Raw genomic sequence first — 6,000 nt, forward strand, 5'->3', positions numbered from 1 at the left:
TTCTCCAACTCTTGATACAAATTGAAGTTTCTTTTTATTACATTCAAAAGGAAAACTTGAAAGTACAGATTAAAGTAATAAAGTTGCGGCATAGTTAAGTTAGGTGTTCCTGCATCCCCTCCTAGAGCTTGTGGAAGCTTTAGATGCTAAAGTAGGCCCGGTTTGTGCTTCATCTTCAAGCCAAGCTATGCATTTGCCAGAAAGGGCGTAACTAAAATTGGGAGCAGGAGCCAGAAGTTCTCTTGTCCTCTATGCAGTAGGATGCCGAGCTAGCTGTGAGCCTCGGATTGGAAATGAAGTTAGGTACTCTACCCCCTCTTTTGGGCAAGTTTGGTCCTGTCCGAACTAACACCGAAACCAAAATGGAAAGTAGAAGACACAATGTGTTAAGCCGATCAACTGAATGCCAGGCTGCCGGGACATGTTGTAGTGCATCTCAGGCAGAGCAAACCAAAGGCAACGCCAAGCAATGTCAACAGTAGACCTGTTGCACATCCAGTGGCACCACCACCCCTCGTTTGGGAAATCACCTAGCCGTTGACAGAAGAAGTAGCGGCATGCCAAATATGTGGGGCAAGCATCCACTACTTTTACCCTGTCCATGAGCCATAGCTGGGGAGGGATGAAAAATAAGAGAGATTAAAGAATAGAGAGGTGTATATGGAGAGAAAAAGTGAGAAAAGGGTTTTGAGAGAAAAACAGAGCCTGAAGGCCAAGTGATGTGAGAAACACATGTGAGAAGGGTGGGAAATATTACCTGCAAGAGTAGTGGACTTCCTGCGAACCTGGTCATCTCCTGGCAATGGAAAGCATCTAAACCCATCAAAGTCTCGGCTAGTGTCAAGCCAATGCAACTCTTGCCCTCTTTTAAGCGTTGGGTAACTTCGATCAAGCGAATGCTAGACCCTCCGAAGCCAGGGGCAAGCAGAAAATGAGCCAACATACACAAGCAAAGGGCATGCTGCCGAAAACTTTGCCAAAGGCGGTCACCGCGGTCGTCGACGTCAAAAAATCGATAAATGAGATTGGGAATATTCTGCTCCCCGTTGTGAACCAAAGATCGAGCATCGTGTAAAGTGAGACTACACATCCGTCCTAAAGCTTAGATATGGCCAAAACGGGACTGGGACAGGATCTCCTCATCACGTTGGGATTCCATCAAAGCTTGGCATTCTTTGATTGTGAAGCATATCTCTTGTCCGCCAAAGCTGAAAACATGTGTAATCGAGTTCCAACATCTAGCCGTGGCGTGAAGGAATGGAAAATACAGCGGAGTACGACTTAGTGGGAATAGTGCATTTATCCTGAAATCCCAGAAAGTCAGCTTTTCTGAGCCATCTAAAGTTAGAATCCAAGTCGAGAGTTTTTGGGCAAAGAAGGGCTCCATTTGAAGCAAAAATAGAGCTGAATTGAAGAAACAACGAAGTTGGAGTTTTTGTAGAAGATAAGGCGTTGAGTGGAAGACAGGTGGCAACAATCTGGAGGTTCCCTGCATTGGTGGCCGACCGGCTAGTGTTGGTGGCCGATTGGCCACTTTTGTAGCCGACTGACCAGTACTAGTGGCCGAGAACCACTTTTGATGGCCGACAACATTTGTTTATGGCCGGTGGCCTCCTATTTTGCTGTCTGGACCATCCATGTGTTGAAAGTGCTAAGAACCTGTCTTTTGTCCCACTCTTGGTGCATTTCTTCTGTCTCTCTTTAAGAATTTTGTCGAATTGGTTATCGAGTTGTTGTTTTGCTTATCGAGTTGTTGATTTGTTTATCGAATTGTATTTGTTTTGATTGTCGAGTTGTTGTTCTTTGAGTTGTTTTACTCTGTTTGTTATGTGTTGGTTGGTTCATTACCTGATTAAGCAGTTGCCAATACAATTTTCAATTTCCATCAATCTCACTTTTGTGTAAAATGGTGCGACGCGTTGAAGCTGAGAATGCAAAATATAACACTTTTTTAATCAAAAGCTGTTTTCATTCTAATCATGGTTTCTTTTTACAAAAGGAGTACAAGTTTTTAAGAAAATAAAACTGCATGAGGCTGTACAATGTGCTAAAACAACTAGCAAAAAAGAAATAAAGCAAAAAAAAAACTGAATCGGTGCCACCCATCTCAGGATTGAGAGGCCCTCTTCGTCCTCTTCCTGGGCAGGACTCAGAGCTACCGCTATCGGCGCCACTGTCTGAATCTGAGCCGGAGCCCTCTTCAGCATCTCCGCTCCCCTCCTCGGAGCCATCCTCAACATCACCACTGCCCTTAGAACCCGAGCCAGTGTCGTCGCCTCCACCCTCAAATGACTCTGATTGCGGGCTCGTTGGTTCCTTATCCTCATCTGTCTCATCATCATCTAGGATAGGCTCTGGTGGATAGATTTTGTCATGAGTACGTCTGGCTTTGCCTCGGCTTTGCCTCGGCTGTGCGTCGGAGTCCCTCGTCTCTCTTTCCCTGCTGTCAGGGGAGGCACTGAGGGTCTTGTTGTAGCTCCTGCCGGGGCTTCCAGTGGGGCTAGCATCTGAAAAGGAGCTTGGAAAGGACAATTTGTCAAATGCATCAGTTATGGTATGCAAAGATGAGTATAGTGTTGAATGCAGTGTGTGGGAGCAGTGTATCAATGCAGTGTTGTTAATGTGATGTATTTAGATCAGTATGGGACATATTGCAGTTGAAAGGCTAATGTATCAACAGAAGGTTTGATGGCATGAAGTGCAAACTGAAGGAGACTTACTGGAATCCTGTAGAGACTAAGTCGATGTATGCTCGTATGAACCATCCCTATCAGAGAAGTCGCTAGCTCGAGAGCCTACCCGGTGTACTCTATGGATGCTTGTGAATGTGTTGAGATGATCAGCAGTCTACAAAGCATAACTAAAATGAATGGAATGTGCGAAATGTAAAGTATGGTATATACCAGGGTTGGGCCTCGAACTCCGACAAGCTCGTGTCCAGCTGGTGTAGGCTCGATGGGAATCTGGTAAGCCTCCCCTGTGGGTCGCCAGCAAGTCAGTGTAGTAGGTAGCTCTGGCCATCCTACCCTTTACCTCGTCTAAGGACCTCTCCTGCCATGAGCCTGGGGCACCTTGGATCCTCTCGCTCTCCCTCTTGTAGCTGGAGCTATAACTCTCTCACCTTCGCGGGCGCCAACCAGGGGCGGCAGGAGGTATGTCTGGACGAATGCAGTGTAATCGCCCTCAAGCCGGAAGAAGTCAGCGTCCCAACCTCTCATGAAATCAATCATCTCCTGCATGGTGTACCTCTCTGTGATCCTCATATATGTGGGAGGCGGCATCGGAACCACCGGTTCTGGCAAGCCGAGGCTCTATCGCAAGAATCACTCCCCTAAGAACCACGCCCGACAGATCAGGCCCTCGAGCAAGATCCGAAATCGAGAAGCCTCCCGAGCGCCGGTAAACTGATCTTTGACCCTGTCAGGCATCACTGCCCACGACTGCCAAGTGATCTGCAAATAGTGAATATACAAACTGTTAGTTGCCATTGTATATGCAATATGAAGTAGAGCTGAAATGATTGAAAGGTTTGAGTTACCTCTGCTGCAATCATGGTGTCGAAGAATCGACGAAAAAATGAGAATGACTTTTAGCTCCCGTCGTATCTGTGCGAGTACAGCACCACAGGCGGTATCTCCACCTCTGGCTTTGGGGTACACCCATAGCTGCAGAAGACGGAAGGATAATAGTGAGTATATATCAGATGAACACAAAGAATGAAAAGCAGAAAGTAGACAGTGTGCGCAGTGTACAGAGAATGTAATGCAGAAAGCAGACAGTGTGTGTAGTGTACAGATAATGTAAAGCAGAAAGCAGATTGTGTGCATTGCAGTGTATGGTGTGTGTAGTATATGGGAAATGCAAAGCAGAAATGTAAAGCAGAAGGGTAAGATGTACCTCTCAGGCCCTCTAGTAGCCTCCTAGCAGATGCCCGTTCCAGCGCGAGGTGGAGCTCATGTACCCATATAGTGTGGCCAAGCCTGCGCCGCTCTAGTCATAGAATCGGACGCGAGACAAGTCCACCAGGGCGCTCATAAGGTAGAGCCCAATGGTGTTCGCCCGATCGGTGAATAGAGTAGTGCCAAACAGAAACATGAGGAAACCCCGGGTGTAGTACTCTGTCTGCTCGCGAGTCGTCGGCGTCGTCCCTCTGAAATGATCAGCGAACCATGTATATTGCACCATCCTTAATTAGGAGATGGGTGGGCGAATCCCCAGCAGGTAGATCTGAGTGGCCTCCCATTCGCCCATGTCTGTGTCGTACGGAATAGGATGACGCGCTACTGCTATGCCGGTGAGCATAGAGAAGTCAAAGGGAGTCATCGCCATCTCCCCCGCTGTAGAGAAATGGAGGGAATCGGTGGTATCCCATCACCTCTCTACTAAAGCGCCCAGTAGAGGCCGGCTTGCAATGAGACGTGAGAGCCCCATGCAAAATGTGACAGACGGCGTCGGGAAGCTCCATATACCACTTTCTCGCGGAGGTGGTCTCGTATCCACGAATGGCATGTGAATCCCCCCGTAAGAAGGACAAACAGATGCAAGGCAGTATAAGAAATACAGTGCAAGGTTATGTTCAGGACAAGCAGATGTAAGGCAGTGTAAGAAATACAGTGCAAAAATGTGTTTGGGATGAACAGATGAAAAGCAGTGTGAGCTATACAAGAAATGTGATCTGCATTGTGGAAAATAAAGAGAAAGTGTATACCTCAGAGGCGCCATGGGATAGATGTGACTCTGGCTCGCGTAGTAGGAGGTCCTTCGGTGCACCTCGCGTAAACCCCCTAAACTGGCGGATGCTATCAGGAGGTAGCACGTGTACCTCAGGATGGTACGTCGCCGGGTCGAACAGTCAAATGCTAAGCAGCAATGGCTTGACTCTGGATCCATCTCTATTCTCGGAGGAGCTCCGTCGTGTGGGATGTCATCCGCCATCTCGAGGAAGGATGAGAGAGTGGTCGAAAATGTGGAAAATGGATGGGAATGCCAAAAGTCAACAAAAAGTCAACTCCAAGGGAGGGAAAATGTAGAAAAAGGTCAGAGCTCGGGAGAGGGCACTGAAATCAAGGGTGACTCGGGGGAAACAAACCACAAGTGATGGAAATCAAGAAGAGAGCACTGAAATCACTTTTTAATTGGTTCAAAACGAAGTGTGCAAAGAGGCTTTAGCGAATCAGACGTTTGTGGAATGTTCAAAAATGCGTATAAAGTGAGGATCGGACGAGAAAAATGGTCTAGAGACAAAAGGGGAAGTGTTTTTCGGCAAGGGAGAAGTGAAGAAATAGGGTTTGGAACCCTATATTTAAAAACTCGTGGTGAAATACCAAAATTGCCCAAAATTTGTCATCGGTGGCTGACCGACCAACAGTGTTGGCTGACCGGCCACATTTGTGGCCGATGGAATTATTTTGTGGCCGATGGGTGGCCGGTGGCTTCCCAGAGTGGCCGGCAAGCCACTGATGCTCTCCTTGGATGTTGTTTTGTTGTTTTGTGCCTTGATCCCTCCAGAAAGTGCAAGGGAAGTACATTTTTTAAGCTCAAGTGGCCTCTGCGGAAGCTCCGAACGGTGTTTTCAGTGTGTGATGCTCAGAACATACGAGGTGTATCCTTTTAACTTGTTGTAACTACTCCGAGAGGTAAATCGGAGGTTACAACTGAATCGGTCTTGTTAAGACATGCATTTCTTTATTCGGTGTTTTGCATCGAACATGTTATTGATGTTGCATTGAATATTCATTGATTATTGTGCACAGGATGTGTATGCTGCATTGCATTGCACTACACATGTTCTCATGTTTGCATAGAATATGCATGTCGCGTTTTATTGCATTGTGCATGCCCTTACACTTGCATAGAAAATGTCCGTACCTGTTGCATTGAACATGCATTCGGTGTTGCATAGAACATGCATTCCTATTTTATTGTACTTGTCAAAGTTTCATTCTTGTGCAAGCACGATATTGTATGTACGGTTCATTCAAAGTCGGTGTAACCAGACGA

Source organism: Camellia sinensis, chromosome 15 (assembly GCF_055761805.1).
Source record: "Camellia sinensis isolate YWXY chromosome 15, ASM5576180v1, whole genome shotgun sequence".
NCBI lineage: Eukaryota > Viridiplantae > Streptophyta > Magnoliopsida > Ericales > Theaceae > Camellia > Camellia sinensis.